Source organism: Diceros bicornis, chromosome 19 (genome assembly GCF_020826845.1).
Source record: "Diceros bicornis minor isolate mBicDic1 chromosome 19, mDicBic1.mat.cur, whole genome shotgun sequence".
Lineage (NCBI taxonomy): Eukaryota > Metazoa > Chordata > Mammalia > Perissodactyla > Rhinocerotidae > Diceros > Diceros bicornis.
In genome coordinates, this window is record NC_080758.1 from 36,702,460 (window position 1) to 36,715,534 (window position 13,075).

Consider the following 13,075-nt stretch of genomic DNA (forward strand, 5'->3'; position numbering starts at 1 on the left):
CACACACTCTGAGCTTCCTCAGGGCACACACACACACACACACACACACACACACACACTGAGCTTCCTTGGGCTGAGGTTGCTTATTTCTTCCTCATTCACCTAACACAGTGTGCAGCACATAGTAGGCACTTTATCCTTGTTTGTAGAATAAATTATTTAAACGAATGTAGTTGGCAATATTTAGGAAAACAGAATGGTCAAATTAGAATAATGATAAAAAACACATATACTCGTTCATCGTTTCAAAATAATAATTTCGGTATTTGGACATAACAGTCCTAATTTCAACAGGTGATTTTTTTTCTTGAGTTGGGTTGGCGTAGTTTACGGGGAATTTGCTTTCACTGAACTTTCATAAGTCAGTTTGTTTATAGGCAGGGATTAGATGAATCATGTATATCCTTTAGTCAGTCTGTCTGTCTATCTATCTATCTATCTACCTACCTACCTACCTACTATCTATCTGTCTGTCTGTCTATCTGTCTATCTATTTATCTACTATCTGTCTATCTATCTATTCTATGCGAGTTTTACCTCCTTCTTTAAGGAGTCTTAGAGTGGAAATATTTCATGCTAAATGAGATTAAATCATTTTCCATAATTAGGAAATTGAATCATTACCTAATTTAAAATTTGATAAGTAATGTGTACCTATTGAGTTTCTCTGCTATCAGTCTAAGTCAGAGGGTAAGTTTCTTAAAGTAAAAATGGTTTGATTATTCTTTCTTAACTTTTAACTTGTAACTTACCTTTTAAGTGGTCCAAGAAATCTTTTAATTTCTTTTTAGGTAGTAGGTGCTTTTCTTTTCTAATAGTCTCTATTCCATAATATTGTATGGAGAATAAATTGTGTGGACTTTCATTAAGTGCAATGTTGTATTTTGCTTGATTTGGTGCTTTATAAACAGTATAGTGCTATTTTCTTAAATCATGCAGAAACTTGATAGTTTAGATATGATATATTTTGTTTAAAATACTGTACCCAGAACCTGATACTCTACCCAGAACCTGGCATACTACAACGTAGAATGTAGTAAGGTAATAAGGTGTCTTATGTAGCAAGGTAATAAGGTGTCTTACTACAAGGTAATAAGATGCCTTGACTCCTCTATGTATGTGCATGAAATTTCAATAACCTCATGAATTCATTTGAATTTATTTGAATGAACTAATTTTGAGCTGTTTGGTTCTTTAAAGTGATCATAACTCATTCTTAATTTTTAAATCAGATTTGTATAGTAGCTAACACATAGTAGGCTCTTAAATGTGTCCTAAAATGAATCTGTAAGATGGGGACACTGACCACATGCTGCTATTCTGCTTCTCTTTCTTATTTCATGGTTTTATACGTCCTATTTTGGATTTGTATGCATTCTGCTGTTTCTAAAATTGGTAGCTAAGCAATGCATTTTTTAACATTAATTATCAACTTTTGTCTTACTCTTAAATTTCATGTGGTTATGTGAGGCGGCACAGTGGGTCTCTTTCTATCTTGCTGAAAGCCACTTTCCTGGTTGAAAATATATTGACCTTGACTATAACCTTGACATTTAGGAGAGTTGATTAGACTCCGAAAACATAAAGCCCAGTGTGAATGTTAAATGCCTATTCCTGTGACATCCTCAATTACGTAATAAAAATAATCCAGAAAATTGTCAAGATACTTGAACATTTTATACAGGGATTGGCCTTATACAACACAGACTTACCCACAACAAAGAGTTCATTTTCTGAAGAATCCTTCACCAAACTGAAAGTTGGGCTTACAGTCCTGAGGCTGTGACTCTCTGGTTATTATAACCACAACATCTGGAAGAGTGTCTGTTTCTTCTTTGGAACAAAATCATATGTTTCAACTTTTTATTTGGAGGGATGTTATAAAATGTGTCCGTCGCATGACTCATTTTGGAGTATAAGAGGTGATGTGAATTAACCTTTCACTGAAATTTTTACCCTGTCTGCTTTACAAAGCCAACATGACGGAAGAGATCATCTGAAACTCATTTTATCTAGATTGAAAAGGATATATTTTATAGCTGAGGATCTGACGCAGAAAATACCTTTCTAGAGTTATTCTCAAGTATAGCATCAGTGTATTGGGAAGGAAAAAAGCATTTTTCAAGTACCCAGTAAAGGTCGGGCATTCCACCACGTACTTATATTTGGATGTAACTCATTTGGGAGACAGCTTAACAAAATGGTCTGTATTGTGGGATCCTAGCTTTGTCATTGACTAGCTGAGTGACCTTGGGCGAGTTACTGACCTGCTCTTCCTCATCGTCACTTTTTATATCAATCCTGTGTGATAGGTGGCAGGATCCCCATTCTACAGATAACGAAACTGAGGCCCATTTAAGTAATTTGTTCAGGGCCACACAACCAGCAAGTTGCAGTGCTTGAATCTGGAGCCAGGCTCTGCTCAAGATGCTGCCCTCTCTCTCCCATTCCATGTGGTCCCCCAGTTGCTTTCATGTTGCGTGAGCTCAGATTAGTGGCACTAATAATATGAAAAAGGCTCTGAAAAGGAAATTGGGAGAAGTGACTTGTAGCTGGCCATTCCCCTAGCTAACTACGTGTCCTTGAGTAAGTCATCTGCCTCATTTCCCTTAGCTTTTAAGTGAAGGGCTTAGGCTTGTAGAACTCTTTCAGATTTGCCCTTTTATCATCAAAAAGTGTTCCTCTCTGTCTCTAATAATTCAACACAACTCCTTGTGTTGAAGTCGATTTGTCTCATATTAATTTAGCCAGCTCAGCTGTTTGTATGCATGGTATAACTTTTTCCTTTCTTCCAACTTGTTTATGTGTTTCTATGTAAAGTGTTTCTTTTTGTAGAGAACATATAGTTGATTCTTGCTTTATTATTGTTATTACTATTATTTTATTCACTCTGACAATCTTTGCCCTTTGAATGGAGTGTTTCATCCATTTACATTTTAAGTAGTTGTTGATATGTTTATGTTCTGGAATTAAAGTTCTAAGAAGTATATTAAATTTGCATTTTGATTTTCTATATCTTCTCAGTTTTCTTTCTGATTTAACTTTATGAAAAAATAATCTTGTATAGATTGGAGACCTATTGAGTGTAACTGCTTTGTTGAGTGGGTCACACTTAGTGAGACACAAGAAGAAAACAGCTTTATTCTTGTCCCACTTCTACTTTGGATGATATTTTCAGCAGATCCCGTAGCTTTTGAGTCATTTTAAAGTCTTAGAACAACCTAATTTTCAAATATTAGAAAAATGTGGTACAATGTGAATTGAAACTTCCGTTCTCCAGTGCAGTTTATAGCTTCTCCCCTTTTCCATCCTCAGGCCTGACGCCTGGCTTGGTGATCATCAGTAAGAAAGAAAGGTCATTTCTAGTTTAACTCTCCTCTCTGCACTTCTTTCTATCCACTGTCTCTGGCTCCTCCAGACTCCACAGGGAGGCAGAAGAGGGACCCAGGCTGTTGTACTTAGCTGGTGCTGTTTGTTTTCATGGTCAGCTCCTTCTCATACACACCCTGGTGGGTTCTTTGGAGATCCCCTGAAGGGTCCATCGACACCATGCCATTATTGGATGTGGGCCCTGTAACTCCTGGGTGACCACTCATGACCTTCAGCTCCTGTCCTCTAGAGACACATCACTGGAGTATTCCTGAGCCTTTGTCCAGGCAGCCTTCTTGGGTGGAGACCTTTCAGGATTACTCAAGCCTCACTACCCTCCATAGTATCCATTTGGTCCACAGGAAAACTCACATGTAAGCACCATCAAACTCTGAAGTATAGCCCATTTCCACTTTTCTTGAAGGTCTCTTTCTTTGCTCTACTATCGCAGGCAGCATCAGCCAGGCTTGACGGCTCCAGCCTCACACATGCCCCACAGACCAGGCTGTGAGTTTCTGTACAGAGGCAAGCATCTAGCCAGGGAATATTAGCCTCCCTCATTGCAGATAGTCCTAAGGTATGAGGGCTTGTTTGGGCACTTGGTCTGAGCTGGTAGAGAGGGAAGGAAAGGGAACCACTCTTTTGCTCCTGAAAATTCCCTTTAACAAGTGTGTTTTGCAATACAAGTTGTTCTCATATGTAGACTCTGGGGGGTGACCTCTGGACTGATTTGGCCATGTGTAGCAAGTCCTGTGGTCATGTGAAGGGAACTCATCACCTGTTGTCTTTAGCCTTGAGACTTGAGCTGAAAATCTGAAACAATAAGAGACTTCCCCTTCTACTTCTATTGAAAAGAATTTAGAAATTATTGGCTCAATAGCAAGATGCACAGATAAGTGTTATACTTTCAGCTACATTGATAACTTGTGAACTACCACACTCTATAATCTTCTCCCTTCACAGGAATGAGAAGTACTAAGTACAAAATAAATGCTTAATGAGTCAACTCCTGGTGATTTTGGTGATTTGGTCTCTGGGGAAAGTGAGGGTGACCAACATAATAAGAGGAATGAGGTTTCTAATCTGCAGTGCTCTTTACTAATTTAGTTAAACAATTGGTCACTGAAGTGGAAAAAATTTAATTCAAAACTACTGTTAGCTCAGTCAAATTAGTTGGTCATGTTGACCAAGGTAGATAAAACCTGTAACTGTATTGACAGGCGTTTCTGGTGGAAATCTCTAAACAGTGCAGATCATATATATATTTATGCATTATATATATATAATATGTATATGTATGTATATATCATATGTATATTTAAGTATGCGTGTATATTTTAATATAATATATTTATATATTTATATATAATGTGTATGCGTGTATATGTGTATGTATTTATATAATGTATATGCAATATACTAATGTATATATATACCCATAAATGTATATATTTATAGTTCTGATATAACTGTCACAGAAAGAGATGACGTATGATGGGGTTACCTCAAATATGTGTTAAGAGTTGGTAAAGAATAAATAGTAATAGCACAGATAAAGGAGAATGGTTTAGAACAAGAAACAGGTAATTTTTCTGATTTTTGGAGCAGCTGCAAATGAATATAAAACATATTTATCAGTTCACTGGTGAGCTTATTCTGAAGTAGAAAATAACCTTAAAACATTTAATATGATTTTGTACTAGAATCTATAGGTGACAATATGATGTCATTTTAAAGTTTTAAATTTAGTTTTGACTAGAGTTAATTATCAATATATTTTCAAAATATATTAACATGTATCATTTATTACACAGTAATGATTTATGTGAATAAAAAGGAGATTATATCTCAATGTCTAAGATTGAAAAGATCTTAAGAGGCTTTGTCATAGTAAAAGATTGTGTCTTAGTGTCTAAGATTTAAAAAAAAACTTGGGAGATAAAAGTAATACATGGTCATGCTAAAAATATTGGAGAATACATAAAAAGCACAAAGAAGGTGGCAGAAGTGCTCTTAATCTAATCATAAGCAGATCACCATTGTAGGCTACAATGAGAAACACCAGATTGCTTTTTGTTTATTGATACATTTTTTTCTACAAGTTATAAAAAATTGGTCTTTTCGTGGCAGAACTTCCTTTGATCTATATTTAATCAGCTCCGTTATTTTTCTGTTAGAGACTAATAAGAATTCCCTTTCATGGCCAGATTTATGTGTAGGAAGCTGTACCAAGATTGTGTCCAATATAATCAGAAATCTGCTAAGTATAACTTCTCAAACTTTATTTGTAGAGTAGATTTTTGTGTAATTTTTTGAGCCTTAGTCCGTTAAGAATTACTTTAAGATGCAAGAAAAGAAATAAGGAAAGTGAGCTGGTGCATAAGAAAAGAGGTATTTTAACACTCAAGCCTGTTTTTAGTTCTAGCCCTGGAACTAAAGGGCAGCTTATGGCAGTGCATTTCATGTGGACCTCAATATTTCATTTTGTAAATGGGGCAGTGTCTGTCTGTGGGGTCAAATGCAAGGGGGAATATAAATGCTTTTGGCCTATTTTTCGGGGTATACTTTAAGCAAGGTAAGCATTCATGAAGGAGTCCTAATTTGCTAGAAAGCTTGGAGTTTTGAGCAAGAGATTTAAAGGAGAAGTTGTTTATAGAGTTCTACTCTAAGTATTACCAGATATTGTCTTTGTAAAAGTATCTTTATCCCATTTCTTTCTTTACGAAGCCCGTCTTTTAAAGTCGTTAGCCTTTGGTGAAGATTTAACAGTTTGAAACATAACTTTATAGAAGAAGTGTGAATACAAGAGTGGTATTTAATGGAGAATACTATTTTTTTCTGTATCATGGGAAAATATTGAAATGGGTTAGCTAAAAAACAATAATATGTTTATCTTCTTAAAGATAATTCAGCCTTTATTTGGAAAAAGACTCAATGTCTTTATACTAAGTCATGATTTGTTTCCAAAGATCTGTGTATGGAAAATTTAAAAATAATAGATAACTAATAGAAAAGGGGAGAAAAAAATAGAAACATGCTTTATCACATAATAACTATCCCCAAATAAGTTTGGCTTCTAACACATTTTCAGGGTTTTTAAAAAAATGGGTATTAGATAGCTGTCCTGATAGAAATGATGACTTGCAAAAATACTCTGTATTGTTTAAAAGTCGCTAGAAACGTTACCCTGAAATGGCAGAGCAAAGAAGCTCGTGTTTAGGCTAATACACTGCAATTAACTTTTCCATCTATTCACGTACATCACAGACTGTGCACATGTTGTGTAAAATAATTGCCAAATGTTTCGGGGGTGGTGAGTCTATTTCTTCTCCATGAGAATTTATGAATTTGTGAAATTAGGTTTCTTTGGAGTCATAACAGTTTATTTTATTAAGATGTTTACTGGATAAATATTTTCGGTAAATTTTTGTCAACTTCAAGGAGGCATTATTTATTCAATGAAAAGTATTAGGAGCCTATTGCAAAATGCATCCATTTTTTTTTTCTTTCTACAGTGTTTTTTCCCCCCTTTTGGTTCAAATGAGTCTGTTATTTTAAACAGCTTCAATAGCTCTGAAATCTTGTATGTATAGAAGCAGTGGGTTTTGTTTGTAAGCCCAGTCACCTACTGGGGTCTCCAAAGTTTTGGTGCCACACATCCTATAAATGTGACGTGAAAGCCAGAGGGCTTGTGTGTACTGTCCATGGGGAGGGGACTGTTGATTTCTGAGAGAAACTGAAGCCATAGACTCATCAGTTTATTTTGCATCATTTCTAGGTCATTCAAGTTCATCTTGGCTGTTTTTTTTTGACATGCTGTAGGTATATAGAACCTTTGTAATATCTTAGAACTATAAGCTAGAGAAAGTCACTATCTGTTATGCCAGACCACGTCTGATTTCTGACATGGGCAAACAGTAACTGTGCTTGAGGTTACAATGGACCCTCACCCTGCATATGCCTTTGAGACCATAAACTGAAGGTTCTTGTGGGTGCTATCTCAGTTAATGTACGTGTACGATTTATAAACAATATTTTAGTAAAGATCAAAGTGAGGAAGCAACATGGTACAGCAGAAAAGTGAGAGCTGATATTCCTGGGTTTGAATATCTAGTCTGCCTTTTACTAGATATGTGACCTTAGGTGAGCTCCATAGCTCCCTCTGAACTTGACCTCCTCTGAAAAGGGAGACCCTAGTAACTCCCTGGGGGTTGTGAAGATTAATGAAATACCGGATGTTAAGTGCCCCACGCATCACCTGGCTTATACTAGCTACTTCTTAAGCGTAGTTCTTTTCTTTTCTTTCTGTAGACATTTGACCATTAAATATGTCTTGTGAGGTCAGTTCAACAGATACTCATTATTATATTTCTAGAAGTGATGCTCACAGATTTTTTTTCTTTTGAGTATTGCATACCTTCATAAGTCCCTTGGAAAAGTAATCTGTATGTTTTGCTCATTCATTCACTCATTCAGCATTTTTCAATACTTGTTACATGCCAGCTTTTCTGAGTTCTAGGAGTTTATGTTCTATCAAGAAAGATCAACATTTAAAGGAGAAATGACTGTAGAATTTTAAGTTTCGCAGAAGGTGCATTGCTGAGGCCCTGTTGAAGCACAGAGTAGGGACATCTGAACCGGGACAGTCCTTAAGCCCTCAAGAGGTATCCTCCTGTTTTTGTTTTCAGTTTTTCTAGACATGTTTCATTTCTGATGTTTAATTTAGACAGACCTGTAAATATTTACTTTTCTTTGTTGAGACATGCATATTTGGAAGGCTATCTTATGTTAGAAGATTCTCTATTTCTTGAGCATCGGAATAGCATTGCTGCCTTTCTATTTTGTATCCCTCACATGGGAATGTAGTGGTTCATAGAGAGGCGTGTGGTAGAATGAGGTGGCCTGTTGTTCCTCCTGATGGTTTTCTTGATGACTGCTCTCCATTAAGTTTGTTGGCCTTTTAGTGTGAGGCGTCCTCTTGACAAGTGGAAACTGTTGATGAGGTCAGCGATGGTTACGTAACTGTGTTATTGGACAGTTATATGGAGCATCACAGTCAGTGGAAATAGGAACAGCTTCTGAGAACACAGGGGGAAAGATAAATTATATCTGGTGTTTGTAAGAATATTTTTGGCTGTGAATTATAGAAAACAGCAGTTTAAACTCACAGAAGTTTGTCACACCTAACAGGAAATGCAAGTTTAGGAATCTAAGATTTTGGGCAGGTACAGCATCTCAGCAATGCCATCAGGGAACCAGGCTCTTTCTGTCATTCACGTTTTGTTGTTTGGCTTTTGTGCCTGTGGTTGTGAGATGGCTCTGTTCCTCCCAGCACCTATTCCTAGGAAAGAGCAAAGGGGACGTGTTCATGTCTTGAGAGCAGACTTTCTCAGAGCCCTCTCTCTTGTATCTCATTGATCAAAACTATATCACATGGCTACTTCTAGCTGCAAGGGAGTCTGGGGAACAAACCATTTTAGCCTGGCGTGTTGATACCCAGAACAAAATCAAGGTTATGAATGTTGGTTAGACAAATAGCCGTGACTGCCATACCTGGGGATTGTATTTTTCTCATTTCTAATGACCTTAGGTTTAGATTTCATGATTTGGTAAGTATTAGTTGCCACCTCATTCATGCGTTTATTTTACGGATATTTATTAAATGCGTAAGACCTTATGCCATTCCCAATTTAGTAAAACTAGACCTCAAATTATGGCTGCATGAATGAAAAATATTTGAGTATGGATGTAAGCTAATGGAAGTTTCTCTTAACTCATGTAGTAAATTGCTGAAACTGTGATTTTCAAATCGAAAAAAACTCGATTTTGTTTAGCTGACCTCCATCATGTAACTCGTTCATAATTATTACCCACACACTCCCTTCTCTGACCCTTGATTCTTTCACCGATAAATTTGGAAGCCTGCCTTGTAAGGCTGAGTTGCTCCACTTTTCCCATAATACTCTCTTTTCCAGCTTTTATGTACTTATCCATTAAGTCAAGCAAATTTCCTTTTCAGAATTTGGCATTGTTTCTTTGTTGGAAAGGAAACAGATTGTTTTAGGCCAGGAAAACTTGAAAAAGAAAACAGAAGACCATCAACTACTTTTTTTTTAATCGTCAAATCTCATGTTAGGATTCAGTGTTGGGTCTTGTGCATATTCTGTTCAGAGGGAACCGAAGCTTGTTCTTGCCCCTGGTTCATCTTTGAAGCAGGCTTGGCACGGCTTTACACATGGTCTTTCCCCAAACTATGACATAAATCCTGCTTTTGAATTTATGTCCAGGGTCAGATTTCCAGTAGTGGTGTCTGGCAAGGTCCCTCAGCCACATTCCGAGGCTAAGAGGATGGTTTTACTTGGTGTCTGACTTTCCCTGCTTATTGTGAAAGCTGAGCTCTAGCCTCATATCACCCCTTCTGGTCTCCTTCAAATACTAGCCAGATTAGTGGTTTTAATCTAGAGAGTGCCCATCTTTTGGCTGTTTCCCAGTGACAGATCACTCAGGTAGCATAAGTGGGTTGCAGATCTGATAGTTTGTATCAGTGGTCCCAAAGTTTGCACCAATAAAGAATCCTTTTTTTATAATAATAGATCTCTTATTTAGAAAGATTTTTTTCATGAAATAGATCACATTGATATTAATTATAGGTCATTCGTTTCCCTACTTCTATTAATCAAAGGCATATTTAACTACCAACTATTTCTGACAAGCATGAGATAACCAGTGTTTCTATGTTGATATCACTTAATTCAAAGCAGAGATACTTGAAATAATAATAATAAAAAAGAAGCTTTATTGCAGTATTAAATATATGCTTCTTATTGGGCTTTTGAAATATTGAAAGAAATGTTCAAGGCCATTATTACTTTGTTTATAAAACCATAACTACAGGCTTTTCATTTTTCCTAGTATAATATTTAATTTTTAAAATTTTTGCTTATTTCCCTAGTTTTTTCCTTTTTTTTGTGAGGAAGATCGGCCCTGAGGTAACATCTGCCAATCCTCCTCTTTTTGCTGAGGAAGACTGGCCCTGGGCTAACATCCATGCTCATCTTCCTCTACTTTATATGGGACGCCGCCACAGCATGGCTTGCCAAGCACTGCGTCGGTGTGCACCCGGGATCCGAACCGGCGAACCCCCGGCCTCTGCAGCAGAGCGCGCGCACTTAACCACTTGCGCCACTGGGCCGGCCCCCGTAGTTTTTTCCTTTTTTTTGGTGAAGAGTGTTTGGAGGAAGGTTGTGATATTTATGATCAGTGTGTTTTTCTCTTTCTCATATTTTCACACATAATTTTCACCAGATAATTATTTCTTAACTCTCTTATGGAAAAATTTAAGTATAACATAAAAGCAGAGCAAATATTACAATAAACCTTCATATATCCATCATGAAACTACAGCAAACTCATGGACACTTTTGTTTCATCTGTTACCTGTCCATCAACAACCCCAAGTGGATTATTTTGAAGGAAATCCTAGATAGCATGTTATTTCTGGATGGCCAGTTATGAACCAAAGATCCACGAGGAGCTCCATCCCGGTTGTTACCGTGCCACAGATTCTGATTTGGCTCAGTGTGTACATGTTGACCCATGTTTCTGTATCACTGATCAAGCTGTCTTGGCTTTCTTTTTTTACCAGAGCTTACTTGCAACTATAATCAGAAAATAGAATGGGCATCTATGACCCTAACTGTACTCTGTTGGCAGTGAGAGAGTCAAGGTAATGCTGGCTGACATCTGAAGGGAAGGAAGGAGAGACAGGGCCCCAGATGCTGGCTTACTCTGGGGAGTCCTTGTGGGCAGTTAGTGTTGCTTTGAAGGAAAGAGGTTCTGGAACTAAATGTGGACAAGAGGGGTGGTACTCAACCTTGGCTGTATGCAGGTATGGATGTGGTTGCAGGATTCACATTCCTTTCAGTAAGATGTTGGGAGAATTTCTTGTTTAAAGTTTAAAAAGGACTTCTATTGTCTGAAAAGAAGGTGGCAGCTGAAGCCAGCACAAGCTAATCTAGGAGTCCTCCTTTGGTGTGTGTGTGTGTGTGTGATTCCTTTGTCATGTGATCTCCTTGACTTGATGCTGTGGCAGTCATTTCAAATCCTTGCAGCTCTTTTGGGTCAGAAATCATGGTCATTGTTTCTGAATCTACACATTATTATCCCCATTGGAAGTTAAATTACTTTATACATGGAACCTAATGTATCAGGGTCAGAGTCAAAATTACATTCTTGTGGACATTATTCCATTAGCTGTTTTAATTAGATTTGATGGAAACAGTTTATAGTAGTAGATGATTAACTTGTATTAAACTAAACCATTTACTTCCTTATTTGGGCTTGAGTATAGAAACTTAAAATGTTAGAATAATTTAATGTACACCTACAAGTAATTTTGAACAGAAAAATCATATTTAGTATTTATTAGTGACTAGCAGGTTTCTGTGTCAATTATTTGTTGAAAATAATAAATGTAATATAAAATCAGAGGGATCTTATTTTGATTTACATTCCTTTATATATTTTTCTTGATCCAGATGTCTTAGCTAAGAAAAATAGAGCCCACATATATTGCTTATTGGCTTGGACAATACAAAAAATTCAACAGAAGGACACATCAGCTTATAGTTCTGTTACCTGCACAGGCGATTACAACCTCTTCACCTCATTTTCCTGCTGGGAAAAGAAAGGAGTGGAGTTTTATATATTTACTTCTTCATTTATACGTCTACTTCATGGAATTGAACAAAATGTTTGAGTGTATGTCATTGGGATAGATGTGAAGTAAATATTTTATTTCTGATATCGAAAAATTCTCATTTATGTGTATCCATTTCCGTTTGATTTTATGCATTTGCTCCTTAGAAATCAAGTCATTGGAATTAAAATCTTTACAATATTTCATTTGGATTGAAATTAAGAAATATTTTAAGTCTAACATGAATGATTTCCACTTGTTTAATATTGTCAGTGAGGCCATAACATGAGGAGATTATAGCAAGTCTTAAAAGTTTGCCTTTGCTGCTTTCTGTTATTAGTGGATAGTCTTTCTTCTTTTTTCCCCCCACAGGAAAAGACGATTTCTCTAGGATATGGAATCCTGAGATATGATCTTTCTTAAAAAGGTGGAGGTATGTGCTTTTTAAAATCAATTTGTGAATTTTAAAAATAATTGTGTTACCTTGAATACATTACAACTCAGACTATTTAATTGAGAAGCAGTTTTTATGTTGCTAACGCATGCCATTGTGAGTTGAATTAAATGCTCAGATTCAGCTTTCTAAATTCAAGATTGAATTTACCAGGATTTTTAAAGAATGACTATTTTGAGCGAATAGTTGATGTCTACAGCAGTCAATGCATGTGATATGTAATAAGTGAATGTCTCAGTAGATATGTTTTTTATTGAAATAGATTAATTTCAGCTTATCTTGATGAAATGTGTCCACTTTTTTCAGTGGGTGACATCATTCTAGGAAGCCCAGAGAATTCAGGAGTATAAAATGGTCTATGGCCAGTAAAAGTTGCCATATCTTCCATTTTTTTCCTTTGAGATTTCTTTTTCAGAGTGTGAATTATGATTTTCTTGATGCTTTATGAGCTATAACAAGGTTATGGGCATTCGGAGGTTTATGTTGCATTTTGTAATGTATACAGAGTTTCCCAGAGGTTTCTTAATTTCGTAGACTGAGCTCCTAGCCTACCG

At 36.5% G+C, this 13,075-nt stretch overlaps 1 protein-coding gene across 7 annotated transcripts in view; it reads left to right on the forward strand.

The window, feature by feature from the left end:
• Positions 1-13,075, forward strand: part of PLCB4 (phospholipase C beta 4) — a 396,094-nt gene that overhangs the window by 14,315 nt on the left and 368,704 nt on the right. Inside the window, exon 1 of one of the 7 annotated variants that reach the window (XM_058563197.1) lies at positions 12,338-12,500. The exons of the other annotated variants lie outside the window; for them this stretch is intronic. The gene's annotated coding sequence lies outside the window, so the exon portion shown is untranslated. Of the gene's footprint in view, positions 1-12,337; positions 12,501-13,075 lie in introns of those variants that run through there. 7 annotated transcript variants of the gene reach the window in all.